At 40.4% G+C, this 16,006-nt stretch overlaps 1 protein-coding gene across 2 annotated transcripts in view; it reads left to right on the forward strand.

Annotated features, from left to right (window-relative positions):
• LOC144304932 (uncharacterized) overlaps positions 1–16,006 on the forward strand; it is a 118,859-nt gene that overhangs the window by 69,728 nt on the left and 33,125 nt on the right. Inside the window, exon 4 of one of the 2 annotated variants that reach the window (XR_013371935.1) lies at positions 7,325–7,691. The exons of the other annotated variant lie outside the window; for it this stretch is intronic. The gene's annotated coding sequence lies outside the window, so the exon portion shown is untranslated. Of the gene's footprint in view, positions 1–7,324; positions 7,692–16,006 lie in introns of those variants that run through there. 2 annotated transcript variants of the gene reach the window in all.

Consider the following 16,006-nt stretch of genomic DNA (forward strand, 5'->3'; position numbering starts at 1 on the left):
TAAATTCTGTAAAATATTGGGGCACTTGGGTGGCCCATTTGGTGTTAAGCAGCCACCTTTGGCTCAGGTCATGATTCCAGGGTTCTGGGATCAAGCCCCCTATCAAGGTTCCTGCTCTGTGGAGAGTGCTTCTCCCTCTCTTTCTGTCTGCTACTCCCCCTGCTTGTGCTCTCTCTATGTCTGTCAAATAAAATAATAATAATAAAATCAAATAATTATGTAAAATATTAAATGGTTCCAAAGCAACAATGTGCTGATAAATATTTAACAACTGACTTCCTGGAATAAAAGCCCTGATTCTGCCAATTTCTATGGTATAAATGTTACCACTATGACAGATTTTAAGCTACCAATGTCATATCACTGAATGCAGAGTTTGGGAGGTAAACAATAGCACACCATGCAGATACAATCATCTCAGTAGCATAAATAATAGTAAAATGTAGTAAAATAATTAGAGATTGATGAGTTGTTAGTGTTTATCTTTATTTTAATATAATTTATTTAATATTAAGTTCATGTAATTTATTTTTTAATAATGACTATTGTATAAAATTCTTTTTTAAAAATATGTATTTATTTATTTATTCATGAGAGACACAGAGAGAAAGGCAGACACAGGCAGAGGGAGAAGCAGGTTCCATGCAGGGAGCCCGATGTGGGACTTGATCCTGGGACTCGATCCTGGGACTCGATCCTGGGACTCGATCCTGGGACTTCAGGATCACATCCTGGGCCAAAGGCAGGCGCTAAACTGCTGAGCCACCCAGGGATCTCCTATTTTATAAAATTCTTGCAAACTTAATAATTAGCTCTTGCTAGCTGGTGTGACCTGGCTCTTGCACACCTCTGTTCCAAAGTCAAAACCACATAACAAAGGATTCAGAAAAGGATTGGCTTCATACCATTCTTTCTACCCAGTATCCTCCTTTGGTGTCTAGGTAACCACTTTTATTAGATTTGTCTCATCTTTTCACTGTTTATTTTTGAAAATATAAGTAGATTATTACATATTTTCTTACACAAGAGGTAGCACAACTAGATACTGTTCTGCTCCATGTTTAGCGTAGAATTTGTATTCCTGTTAAATAGCAACTTCCCTAGGACAGGTTAAAATGATACTTAAGTTATTACCAACGTCACACTCTGGTAGAAATTAGTTTTCTTTGGAGATGAGAAATGTTTGAGTAGGGCTAGAAGGTTTGATTGAAAATAAAGATGAAACCAGGAATCTGGGAGCTTCCTACACAAACTTCACAAATTCATTCAGGATCAAGGCAATGAAAAGCCAGGCTTTGGCAAGCACTGAGGTGGTGAGTTTGCAAGGATGAATGCTCAAGTGGTGGCTGAGCTTCTTCCATATAAATACAGCTGTTTTCATTGAAGTCATCCTCCCTTCCTGTTGTAAAACTTTTGGCCATCAGAGGGAGTAATTGGTGTTTTAATGTTTTAGTTGGATTTTTCAGCTGACTTAAATATAATAGGGCTGTACTTATCATCCTTGTGACAGTCACTTTTACAATATTTACACATGTATACTGTATAAGACCAAAATCTTTTATCAGTATTCTGTTTCTGATAACTTTCCACTGAGAGGAAATGACTGAGATCTTAGAATTCACATTGTTATCACATGACTGCTTCCCAAGTCATAAGATTTTATACCACTTTATTTCCTGCAATGGTACATCCACATCTGGCATTCATCTTAATAGATGATATCATTAGTGATTATTAGTACTTTCTAACACAATCATACTTGCACAATGAATTTGGCATGATTTATTTGCTGTTGTTAACCAGAATGGGCTCTTTTATTCTGTACAACCTCTCATTATTTCTGGCTATTATTGTGTTTTTCTGTGAATTCTAGGGGAAGATATGCAATGGTGTTTATAAAAAGAACAAATGTGATCAACTAGTAAAAAGATAGACTGATATGGTGTTTTCAATGAATGTTTCCATTAGCCAAGCTGAGGTTAGTGATCCTGGAGCACACAGAGACTTTATGTGACATGAACAGGGAAGAAATGAGTCCAAGTCATTGTATTGCAGTGCTGGGCCAGCACTTTCTATGCTGGAAAGTGGCTGGCTGGCTGGATAATGGATGAGCAGTTACCTGAGATTGAAGATAGAGAAGAGGGTGGAAAAGAATTGATATACTTTCACTGAATGCTGCTTTACAAACCTACACTTGTAGGAACTCAAAACTTTGGCCTACTGTGATTATGGCTGCTCTAGTCTAATTGGTTGGTCATTAAAATTTGTTCCCTACTCTATTTACGTTAGTAACAATAGTTGAAAGAGTGGGCCCAACCTCCAATTGTCTCTCTCATAGCTACTATTTTCCACAATATTCTTGTTCTGAGTTAGTACAATGATTCAAATGTAAATGATTGTGGTTATAATCTAGCACCAAAATACCAAAGGTATAGTGTTTGAGCCATGGAGTGGAATAAAGATCTACCAGACTCCTTACACTAGTCTTCTTCTCTAAGGTGAATTAGACACACCCAGTAAGAGCAGAAATTCTATATTAGAGATGTATAGCATACAAAAGAGACAACCAAAGAATTTAGTGTACTGACATTGAAGGCAGTGTGGCAGACACTCGAGAATGAATATAATTCACATTAAAGAATTGGCATGATTGAGCCTAAAACATTAATTCCAGTCCTGTCTTGTCTACTTATGCCTTAGACAAATTGCTCTGTATTTCACAGAGCTCTGGTGACAATCAAAGAAAATGTTCACATAAGAGAAAGTCTTTAACCTATAAAATATTAGAGCTGTAGAAAGGCTATCATAAGCTTCATGATCAGAATTTTAAGCAAGGACCATACTCACAGTGAAAGGGTGAATCAAGAAAAATTCACCCACTGACTCAAGTTGGCAATAAGGATGCTTCTCTATCTTGGTTGGGCTCTGGGGAAAGAAGTTTCCCTTGAGAATTTGAACCATGGCTCTGGCATTACATTTGTTCCAAGAACACCCAAGCTGAGAAATAACATACCGAGGTGGGGTGATAATTCCCATGAGGCAGTTAACAAAAACAAATGCAAAACCACTTGTTCTGGAAGATTAGGCTCTTGTCCAGGCCTCTCAGTCAGGATTTCCTTCAGCCATTCTGTGTTTGAAGATAGTTCTTATGTTCCACATAAATCTTATACTCTCAAGTTTACATAGCCCCAACTCTTTCAACTAATTTTCATATGATAATTTCCAGAAACATCTCCATTTCCTTTTGTCTTCTCTCTAATATGTCAATATTCCATTTAAAATGTGCCCCCTTCCTCCAGTTCAGACATAAAAGCAACACTCCAGAAACTGTCCAACATGTGTGGGAAAAAAATGGGACCATTCATTATGAAAATATGGTAATAAGGTAATATAGCATCTTATCAATATAATAATTTGTTAATATAATGGCACTGTGATAAAACTTTTATTTTAGGAGCACCCAAATACATAAAACAGTTAATAACAAACATAAAGGAACTAATCTATAGCAATACAATAATAGTAGGGGATGTTAACACTCCACTTACAGCAATGGACAGATCATCCAAACAGAAAATCAACAAGGAAATGATGGCTTTGAATGACACAAAGGACCAGATGGACCCAACAGATATATTCAGAACATTCCATCCTAAAGCATCTTTTCAAGTGCATGTGGAACATTATCCAGAATAGATCACATATTAGGCCACAAAACAAGTCTCAGCAAATTCAAAAAGATCAAAGTCATACCATGTATCTTTTCTTAACACAATGCTATGAAACTAGAAATCAACACAAGAAACAATCTGGAAAGACCTCAAATAAATGGAGGTTAAATAACATGCTACTAAATAATGAATGGATCAACCAAGAAATAAAAAATACATAGAGACAAACAAAAGAAAACACAAAGGTCCAAAACCTTTGAGATGCAGCAAAAGTGGTTCTAAGAGGGAAATTTATAGCAATACCTCAAGAAGCAAGAAAAGTTACAAAAAACAACCTAAACTTATACCTAAAGGAGCTAGAAAAAGAACAGACAAAACCCAAAACCAACAGAATGAAGGAAATAATAAAGATTAGCACACAAATAAATGATAGAAAAATTAACAAAATAATAGAAGAGATCAATGAAACCAGGAGGTTCTTCGAAAAGATCCACAAAATTTATTAACCAATAGCCAGAATCAATGAGAGAGAGAGAGAGAAAGAGAGAGAGAGAGAGAAGACTCAAAGAAACTTCCAAATGAAAGAAGAGAAATAAACACAGAAATATAAACAATTGTAAGAGAATATTTTGAAAAACTATATGCGAATAAATTGAACCTAGAAAAAATGGATAAATTCCTAGAAACATATAACCTACCAAAACTGAAGCAGGAAGAAACAGGAAATTTGAACAGATTGATTACCAGCCAGGAGATTGAATCAGTAATAAAAAAAACTCCCAACAAACCAAAGTCCAGGACTGGATGGCTTCAGAGGCAAATTCTACCAAGCATTTAAAGAAGTGTCAATACCTAATCTTCTCAAACTATTCCAAAAGTAGATACTAAACCGGATAAAGATACCACAAAAAGGAGAATTATAGTCCAATTTCTCTGATGAACATAAATGCAAAAAATCCTCAACAAAATACTAGCAAACTGAATCCAACAATACATCAATACATAATATTACAACCAATACATAACAATGCAATGACACAATAAAGATATCATTTACAACAATCAAATGGGATTTATTCCGGATACAGGGGTGGTTCAGTATTTGCAAATCATTCAGTGTGATACATCACATCAATAAGAAAGGATAAAAACCATATGATCATCTCAATAGGTGTAGAAAAAGCATTTGACAAAGTGCAACATCTATTCACAATGAAAGCCCTCAATAAAGTAAGTTTAGAGGGAACGTGCCTCAGCATAATAAAGGCTGTCTATGAAAAACCCACAGTAACATCATACTTATTGGGTGGAAAAAGAACACTTGTACGTATTGGTGGGAATGCCAACTTGTGCAGCCACTCTGGAAAATAGTATGGAGAGGTTCCTTAAAAAGTTAAAAATAAAACTACCCTATGATCCAGCAATCACATTATTGGGTATTTACCCCCAAAATACAAAAACAGTAATTCAAAAGGATATATGCATTCCTATACTTATAGTAGCATTATTTACAATAGCCAAATTATGGAAGCAGCCCACATGTTCACTGATAGATGAATGGATAAAGAAGATGTGGTATATATATACACAATGGAATATTATTCAGCATTAAAAAAAGAATGAAATCTTGCCATTTGCCACAACATGGATGGAGCTAAAGAGGAAAAGCCAAGCAAAATATGATTTCACTCATATGTGGAATTTAAGAAACAAAAGAAATGGGGCACAGGGTGGCTCAGTCAGTTGAGCCTCTGCCTTTGGCTCAGGGTGTGATCCCAGGGTCCTGGGATTACCTCGTGTTGGGCTCTTTGCTCAGCGAGGAATCTGCTTCTGCCACTCTACCTGCTTGTGCGCACACGCGCTCTCTCTCTTTCTGTCATTAAATAAATAAAATCTTTAAAAAAAAAAAGGACAAATAAACCATAGAGAACAAACTGATGGGTTACCAGAGGGAAGATAGGTGACAGGGATTAAGGGGGAACTTGTGATGAGCACAGAGTAATGTAGGAATTGTTGAATCACTAGTACCTCTGAAACTAATATAACATTGTATGTTAATTATACTGGAATAAAAATTTTAAAAATTTTCGGGGTGTCCTAGCTGGCTTAGCCAGAAGAGCATGCAACTTTTGATATTGGGATCATAATTTCAAGCCCCATGTTGGGTGTTGAGATTACTAAAAAAGAATAAACTAACTTTAAAAAAATGTTTTTAAAGATAAAACTCTTATTATAATAACAACTATTATTAAATGTGTTTAATGTGCTAAACACTCTATTCTCTACATGCATTATCCTTTTAAATACTCCCATAACCCTAAGATAGGTTCTATTATTATCCCCATTTTACAGACGAGGAGAAAGCTTAGTAACTTGGTCAAGGTTACAGAGCTAGTAACTAGGCACAGGGATAGTAATGTGTAAATAACCAAAGCCAGGATGTAAATCCAGATCTATCTGCCTTCAATGTCTTTGTTTTAAACCACTAATCTGGGCAGCCCCGGTGGCACAGCGGTTTAGCACTGCCTGCAGCCTGGGCTGTGGTCCTGGAGACCCGGGATCAAGTCCCACATCGGGCTTCCTGCGTGGAGCCTGCTTCTCCCTCTCCCTCTGCCTGTGTCTCTGCCTCTCTCTTTGCTCTCTCTGAATGAATGAATAAATAAAATCTTAAAAAAAATATTAAAAAAAATAAACCACTAATCCTCCACCTCTTGTAATATGAGTCCTGGTGGGCATCTGAAAATTCAAACGCCATTTTTAGTAACAGTTCACTTTTTAAATTTTTTTAGAGAGAGAGAGTGCAGAGGGAACAGGATGGAGGAGAGCAGAGGGAGAGAGAGAGGGAGAGAAAATCTCAAGAAGACTCTCAGCTGAGCACAGAGCCTGATGCGGGGCTCCATCTCACAACCCTGAGATCATGACCTGAGTGAAAATCAAGAGACTGACATTCAACCAACTGAACCACCCAGGAGCCCCACATTTTTTAAAAAAGATTTTATTTACTTATTTATTTAGAGAGAGCATGAGCAGGGGAAAGGGCAGAGGGAGAGGGAGAGAATCTCAAACAGGCTCCACGCTAAGGTGTGCAGTACAGGGCTTTGATCTCACAATTCTGAGATCATATCATAACCTGAGGAGAAATCAAGAGTTGGACATCTGGGACGCCTGGTTGGCTCAGCAGTTAAGCGTCTGCCTTCAGCTCAGGTCATGATCCTGGAGTCCCAGGATCGAGTCCCACATCAGGCTCCCTGCAGGGAGCCTGCTTCTCCCTCTACCTATGTTGCTGCCTCTCCCTGTGTGTGTCTCTCATGAATAAATAAATAAAATATATTAAAAAAAGAGTTGGACATCTAATTGACTGAGCCCCCCTGACCTCTCAGTAACAGTCATATTTTTTATTGCGTTTGTAGTGAACTAAAATTCTTAGGATTTTAAATTTCTTTAAAATTTAGTCACAGATAGCTTTCCTGAAGGTGTTGTCATAAGAAAGGGTGACGATAAGAGGAAAACACAAAGATAAGGGTGGTTAGGGCCACTGGTCAGGTCTTTCGTTTATTTCCCAAGCTGTGTGACAAGAAGCTATGTGGTCACAGCCAGAATTCTTTTGGGTCTTAAAAATGTTTTGATGCATTTTCTTTCTTATATTTCTTGAGGTGATAGTACTATTGCATTTCTGAAAGCCAACAGTCTGCTTTCATTGGAATCACCTTTTTTTTTTGGAAGGAGCCATGTCTCTGCAACAGAGCCTTTACCTTTGGGAAGCCTGCTCTCTGCTGGATAACAGAAATATTACATGCTATCTTTTCAGTGCTCTCCGAAATTGGATCTAATTTGTGAAGATTCCTAAGCTGCTATTCAGAGGGTTTTGTTTTGTTTTGTTTTGTTTTGGAAAAAATAAACACAGCTTTTTGAGAGGATTTCAGAGGTTCCTGGGTTATTTGTATAAATTTTTGGGTGGAGTTTATGGATTCAAAAAAATGTATCTTTCCCCAAACCTCGAAATAAATGGTTTAAGAACCCAAAGAGGGATCCCTGGGTGGTGCAGCGGTTTGGCGCCTGCCTTTGGCCCAGGGCGCGATCCTGGAGACCCGGGATCGAATCCCACGTCGGGCTCCCGGTGCATGGAGCCTGCTTCTCCCTCTGCCTGTGTCTCTGCCTCTCTCTCTCTCTCTCTCTGTGACTATCATGAATAAATAAAAAAAAATTAAAAAAAAAAAAAAAAAAAAGAACCCAAAGAGATAACAACAATAATGATAGATATTATATCCAGTGCTTTCTATATGCCAGGAATGTGCAAAGTGCTCTGCAAACGTTGCCTCTTGCAACACTCACCAAACCCTCTAAGAGACAGATTCTCTGCAATAACTCCCACATTATCTCCCACATATTCTCTGCATTATCATCCCAATTTGGGGGAGGGCTTGAGGAAGTTGAGCTCACCTCCATCTCCATGCTTATCCACCCAGCCACAGGCTGGGAGCCTTTGAAGCTCTTCTTAAACTACTTCACCCCAACAATTGGCCACAGCTGATTGGACCAGACATAGGTAACCAGGCTTGATTACCCTGGCTCCTTCTCCTAGGAATTTGGAACTGGACTGCAAAGAGAGCCATCATTTGAGGCTGGTCACTTGAACGGAGGTCATAAGAACTCAGGAACCTCCTGTGAAAAAGGATCTTCTTCTACCTTATGTATGGAGAAATAGAAGATGATCAGGAGAAAGGGAAAAGAATAAGAGGATTGCGCAGAGAGAGAAGACAACGCTCTACTCTGTCTCAGTGCCTCGTGAGGCTCCCTGCTGATTTCATGGATTTGGCTTATCGATAGATGTCTTATTCTTCATTTTTAAAAATGTGTAAATAACCCAACCACGGGCGCAGTCGTATGTAAAAATAAACCAAGTCTAATGTTGTAATGAAATAAAGTCTGAAGTTAATATGGCACATTGAATGATGTGCATAATTTTTATTGTGCATCATGGCAATTAGGCTCAAATAGGGAGCAATTAATGAAAATGACTGTAATTATTGTCATGTTAACAAAGCCAAACCAAGCAATTCCAGAGTCAGCTGTAGGGAAGAAAATTTAGAGACTGCAGGAAGTTGTCCTGTAGCTCCTCTCAAGGACCTAGATTTAAAAACCAGGAGGTCAGGGACGCCTTGGTGGCTTGGTTAAGTGGTTAAGTGTGTGGCTTCAGCTGGGATCATGATCTTAAGGTCCTAGGATGGAGCCCTGCAATGGGCTCCCCACTCAGCAGGGAATCTTCTTGTTCCTCTGCCCTTACCCCTGCTCATGCGCTCTCTCTCTTCTCAAATAAATAAAATAAAATATAAAATAAAATAATAAAATAAAATAATAAATAAAATAAAATAAAATAAAATAAAATAAAATAAAATAAAATAAAACCAGGACGTCAAGTCTTAGGAAGAAGCTGTCAGGCTACTTCTATATCTACCATTGGCACAGAGTATCTCCAATGCAGTCCAGTCTAGCTCACCTGGGTTCTGTATTGGGGATGGGGTTAAAATCCTCATGGCAATGAAAAGTGAAATTGTCTGACTTTGCTCTCTGTGCAGATAGATATCTTCCTCAGGTACCCAGGGTAGGCAGTATGACACACTGTTAAAGTAGGATTGGATTTTGGTTGTTGAGATTGCGGGGTCCCAACCATCATCCTCTTGATCTCTTTGCCAAAGAAGTAAGACTAACAAGGAACGCTCAAAACAGTTACCAAAAGGCAGAAACCTAGAGTCCTAGGAGTGGTTGGGCTTAAGTAGGCAGTACTTATGGGAAGAGAAATTCAATGAGTTGGAAATATTTCACTTTCCTCCTTCCACACATGGTTAAGCCCCAGTCTGAGCTTGGACCAGTTAGAGGCACATTTGTATTAATAAGCAAATATGTCGCAGATGTTTTAGATGTATAGCTTTCTTGAAAATGTTTTTTTTGTCATAATTAGGGTATGGTCCTGGCACAGGAAAAGGAGGAATATTATGGAAAGGACCAAGGAAGAAAGGTTTTTCTGGGAGTCATTCAACTACCATGTGTCAGGCATGGTGTCAGGCACTAGAGAAAAGTTATAAAGTAAAGGCTATACTGCAGAAGCTTCATGGGTCAAGTAGTCACCATTAACTAACAGGATGACTTAGGAGAGCATCAAAAAAGGGGCTATTCCATCTCGGAATGTTTTATTTTATTTATTTATTTGAGAGAGAGAGAGCACACACATAGAGAGACAGCAGGAGCAGCAGACTCCCCACCGAGCAGGGAGCCCGATGCGGGGCTCAATTCCCAGGGCCCTGAGATCATGACCTGAGCCGAAGGCAGACACTTAACTGACTGAGCCACCCAGGCGCCCCCCATCTTAGAACACTTTAATAACGACTGCTCATTTTATACAAATAAAATTGGGTTAAAATAAATACAAAGAAGAGTCTAGGAGAGAATGGATGGTGGTGGGAGTGGGAAGAAAATTGCAGGAAAGGGGAAGGTTGTTATCTGGGAGCTGATGACTGCGTACATGTGCATCTGAGGGCTGTTTTTAAACACTGTCTGAATCATCCCTCCACCCTCCAACCCCCACTTCCCACCCCCTAACTCACCCCTCTTCCTGAGTCGCCCAGATTGCCATTTCTCACTTGGGAAGAAGAAAAAGGAAAGGAACGCAATTTGTATAGAATCCCTATGAGCTGCTAGGATAGTTTGTGCCTTTCATCTGCACCCACTGCTGGGCAGTGGGTGGAAGTTCTGCGTAAAGATGGGCAAACCAAAGTGCAAAGAGGTTGCATGACTTCTCCGTATTACCCCATTTGTAAGAGACAATGCCAGAATATGAATTCACATTTAAAAATTATAGTAGGACGTATATATTGCCTTTTTAAAAAAAGTAAAAAAAAGAGAGAAGTGTGAAATACAAAAAATAGAGATCTTCTCTTTTCTACATTCCAAATTGTTTGAGGTATAGTCCATAGACTTTTTGTCTTATATGCACAAAGGTGTCTTTGCACACGTGACCTGCAACTGTGTGTGTGGACATGTGTAATTTTTATATAAACAGGCATCCTAACTCCATTGTTCTATAACTCACTTTGTCACCTAACTCTACATCATGGATGCCCCTACTTGTCAGAATCTATATATTTACTTCATTTTTATCTCGAAGGTGGATATTTGAGTTAGTAAATATATTTTAGTTAAGCATCTCCTTATTGATGAGGATTCCTGTTTTATTTTGAAATTCAAAAATAGAGTTTTCTCAGTGAAGTATTATCTGCATGGGAGTTTTCAAACTTCAGCCATGCAGAGGCATTCTGAAATGGAAAGATTCTTTTTTCTCTTACCCTCCATTGCAATTTCCAGTCGCCAAAGTTTGTTGTTGCTGCTTTTGTGTTTGTTTGTCGGGTACTTCACATTATAACCAAACTAAATACAGATACTTATAGTTCTTGATTTTTCTGTTTCAGAATATGCTGTTGTCTTGCCTCAGTGATGGCTAAGAACTTTCACATATTTTTGCTCTCTACTTCCCTCTTAAAATTGTTGGCTATATCCTATTTTTAAGTTATTCAGTTTAGTTGCCTTTATGTATTTTTCTACATATGTCTTTTGTGCTTTGTTAGAGATTTAAAAAGAATTAAGCCCATCTCAATGAAAAAAATAAGGTATTCTGATTATGTAAATATTATACACTTAGTGTCAAGAGACAAGATAGGATCCACAGAGAAGGAGGTATTGTCCTCCGTGATAAGTCATGCTGACAGCTCAAAGGAGGGGATTATCTTCCTATTTCTTTTCAGTTTCCTTCTGGGCCATTCTGGGCTCCTAAAGCTTTTTGTAGCTTATGTGCAACCTAATGGATCCAAGCCAAAGGGAACCATATTCTCCAAATCCTACAAGAAGCACGAAGGACTGGGGTCTGGGGAAGGTAGACGTTCCACTGTGTCCCTACCGAGGGGACATGGAAGCCCTAAGAAAGACACTGAACTGCTGGCATCCATGGGTTTTATCCAAGAGGTTGCCAAAGGCAGAGACGGGCTAAACCATTAACTTGAGCTCTGAAGTGAAGAGCATAACATCCATAAATGCCAAACAGGACTAGACTGTGTGTGCAGGATCAGGTTCTAGATGCAAAACAGGCATTCTCTCTAGAACCCATGTGGGCTGATCTGAGGCTTCCTTGTCCCAAGCCACAGGGTTATGTAGGTAACCCATTTTCCAGCCCCAAACACCCAGATATCATTTTGGTGAGGATCAGGAGAAGGAAAAATAAATACAGTATGACAGGACTGTTGAACCAGAAGACCCTAATATATTGATATTCGTCTAGTTTAGTTATTTGTACCCCCATACCAAAGAGAAAGAGACTCACAAGGGACAGTTCATGAGACAGAGACTAACTAGCTGGTCATTAAACCCATTTCCTTTCCTCATGGACCATCTTTCCCAGCTTCCTTGCAGTTAGGTGTAGCCGTGTGAGTGAGTTCTGGCCCCAAAAATGTGGGTGGAGGGGACATATCCCATTTCCAGGGCTGGTCCATGAAGATCTCTCTTTTCTTATTCTTTCTCCTCTTTTCTTTTCCGCAATGATCTTGGCAACATGTAATAAAAATGGTAGAGTCACATAAGCAAGGCATCTGGGTCCATGGGGATTTAAGAGAACTGGATGCCAGTTGGAAACTGAGGTTGTGTGTCAGTTATCAATTGTTACATAACAAACCACTCCCAAATTTAGTGGATTAAAACAATACTTTATTGTAATGTATCAATTTTGTGGATTGACTGAGTTCAGTCAGTAGTTTCATTTGGGGTATTTCACATAGTTGAGGTCAGATGGAGGCATCTTTCTTTGCATTCTGACTCATTCACTGTTACAGATCCTTTACTGGTCCCTAGGAAGTGTGTTAAGAATTCAATTTCAAAAAAAAAAAAAAAAAAAGAATTCAATTTCCCAGACCCTGTTTCCAGGGACTCTGATTCCATAGGACTGGAATAGAGCTTGGAGATTTGCATTTTAACCATCACTATTTAAGGAGTCCCCTTGTTGGGTCTTCCCCTTTCCTAAGTCCCTGATTGCCTGGAGAGTAGAGGTCAGTCTCTGCGGACCTGATGGGCTTTGCTCTACCCAACTCTGGATTTCAGGGCACACTTGGAAGACCTGCCATTTTATGAATCACTAGGAACTGGATGCATCATTGAGTCCTTTCAGCCCTACCTTCCAGAGGAGAGAAAAGTGAAACTGCTTTATTCAGAGGAACGTGGGTCCCATTTGTAAAGACCACTGAGGAAAAGTGTGACAAATTAGACTGTTCAAACCCTAGAATTATGGTCAGTTGTGACTGGATTGGTTGACTGACCTCTATGTGTTTCAAAATCAGAATCCTGATCACAGAACAAGCCCCGCCCTTTGCTTTTTCTTTTCTTTTTTCTTGCTTCTTCTCCTTCCTCTTCCTCTCCCCCTCCTCCTCCTCCTCTTCCCTTCCCCCTCCTCTTACTCCTTCTTCAACTGCACTTTCTCTAAGCTCTCCACAGGAACTCAGGTGCCTTACTCAAAATTCTCAACTCATGCTTTCTGCAGCTCCAGGCTTTCTTGCCTAGAACGTAGGTTTCCCACCCTGGCTGTGCTACATTTTTAGCCTCCTTGAACACACGGCAGAAACTGATCTGCCAGAGGGGAGGAATAGGAGCTGAGGAATGAGAACAGCTCCGTTCCAGGTCTGGCTTCGCCACTTCCTGCCTGGCTATGTTATTAGCCTGGCCTTCATTTTCCTTATCTGTAAAGTGGGATTAGTATTAATCCTACCCCATCGGGTTTGTGCTCTAGGCACACTAGCTTTCTTTCGGTTCTTGGAAGAAACCCCCCTTCCCCTACTATAGAGCTTTTGCAAAAAGCTCCATCTGGAACATGGGCTCCTCCCATCCTTAACCCTGGTAAATGCCTATTCTTTCCTCCAGTATCAGATCAGATGTCATAACCTCAGGGCCTAGGCCACATGTTGCTCTCAAACCACCATGGACCTCCCCCTTAGGACAGGGATCACAGTTCTAAATTCATACTGACTTGTGAGATTATTAACATCCGTCGAATGGACTGTAGGCTTACTGAGAACAGACACATCTGTTTTCTTTCACCGTTTTATCTCCAGTGCCCAGTGCTCAATAAATACTTATGAAATAAATGAGTATCAATAAATAATAGCTGTGAAAATAAAGGAGGCCATGCATGTCAGCCACTTACTGTTATTATTAATAATACCTTCTCCAAAGGAGGTGGTTTCTTTTTTTTAAGATTTATTTATGTATTTTAGAGACAGTGTATGTGTGTGCCCACAAGCCAGGAGATGGGTACAGGGAAAGAGAGAGGGAGAGAAGATTCCCCACTGAGCATGGAGCCCGACATGGGGCTTGATCCCATGACCCTGAGATCATGACCTGAGCCTAAATCAAGAGCCAGATGCCCAACCACTAAGCCACCCAGGTGCCCCCAAAAGAGGGTTTGTTTTGTTTTGTTTTTTAATGGTAATACCAATTGTCAAAATCATGAGAACTGCATATGGAAGGTAAAAAAAAAAACAGCTGTTTGTAAATTGTAAAGCTCTAGACAAATATTATTGTTATGTGATCATTGATATCCCTTAGTTCTTTTTCCTGCAAACACCTGAGTAATCCCCAGCACAGCCCTCTCATGCGTATGTACACACAGAGACAATTATGCTTCAGTAACCTGATAAATACCTGGTTTGACTTTTTTTTTTAAGATTTTATTTATTTATTCATGATAGACACACACACACACACAGAGAGAGAGAGAGAGAGAGAGAGAGAGAGAGAGAGGCAGAGGTAGAAGCAGGCTCCATGCAGGGAGGCCGACATGGGACTTGATCTCGGGTCTCCAGGATCAGGTCCTGGGCTGAAGGTGGCGCTAAACCGCTGAGCCACCCGGGCTGCCCCCGGTTTGACTATTAAGTGATTGTCCTGATAAACAAATCACAAGCATCGCAATGGCACCATTCATGGAAGAAGTGATGCGTTTTAAGGAAATGTTTCTCTTAAATCTCAGACACAGAGGTGGTGGTTAGGATGGAGCAGCCTTTGTCACAGAGAGTGAGGCAAGGGCAGAGAAGGTGGAGACTGCAGGCTGGGGACACTGTCCACGGTGGCTGCTCCCAGCAAGAGCATTTACGTAGCCGGAGCACTGTGCCCAAGACGGTGCAGCACGCTCATGAGAAAGTGCTGAGTCCTCAGCACTGGTGCATGATCTGTTGGATGAAGCATGGACACAGATGGGGTCAAGCACATCTCTATTAAGTTGCTCACAGTGTTCTAGTCAACTACAGCAGGACTCCTACCAGTGGTGAAAGCCATGGGGACTTCAGGGAAGGGGAGTCATGGCAGATTAAAGATGGCCTCACACTTTTTGTCAATCTGAGAGATGGAGTCTATGTCCTCTCCCTTGAATCTGGGTAGACTCTGTGACTGCTGTGGCCAACAGAATTGCCAGAAGTGATGCTGTGGCAAGTTTCTGAGCCCAGTCCTTACGAGATTAGCAGCGTCCAAGTCCTGTCTCTTGGAATACTCTCTGAGAAAGCCAGAGGCTATGTAAGAAACCCACCTACTCTGAAATCTTGCAAGAGAAGCCCAAGCCACCATGTTGTGGCTAGCCCTGAAGGATGAGCCTAGGTGAGGGAGCAGGGGAACCGCTGGGAGGGAGAGTTAGAGAGAGGGAAAGAGACGGAGTGGAGGGGGGAAGGACCAGGAGCAGGGAGGCACCTCACCGTGAAGAAACTGTGATTATAGGACACCGCTGCATTTTGAGAAAGTTGGTTATGCAGCAGTAGGTAACTAAAAGGGACCTCCTGGCAAAAGACAGAGACTCCAAGCTCCAACAGGTGAGGTTGGGGAAGTGCTGTAGTCCTAAAGGGAAACTGGACTATTAGGTAACTCATCGGACCAAATCCTAAGGAGGAGAGAATTAGGGAGATGGTTCAAGTTTGCCTGGCACTCAACATGTCCTAAGACACCGGACACAGTTAACACAAGCCCACCAGCAGCTGGGGCTAAGCCACTCACCACACTTCCCTACCGACAGGTGACTGGATGAGACTGAGCTGAAGGTAGGACCAGTCAGGGTGCCAGGAAGAGAAAGACACAGAGAGAGAAGCATGAAGAGTTGTAGAAAGTAAAGATAAGGTAAAACAATGCGAGAGTTGTGGATTCCAGTAAGTGTATTGAAACACATTCTTCATGTTTATAAGACTTGGAATATTTATATATACGACTACTCCTTATTCTTTTAAATTACAAGCTTACCAAAAGCAAGAGGCTTCTGCTCTATCCCT

The sequence above is a fragment of the Canis aureus genome, chromosome 34, assembly GCF_053574225.1.
Source record: "Canis aureus isolate CA01 chromosome 34, VMU_Caureus_v.1.0, whole genome shotgun sequence".
Lineage (NCBI taxonomy): Eukaryota > Metazoa > Chordata > Mammalia > Carnivora > Canidae > Canis > Canis aureus.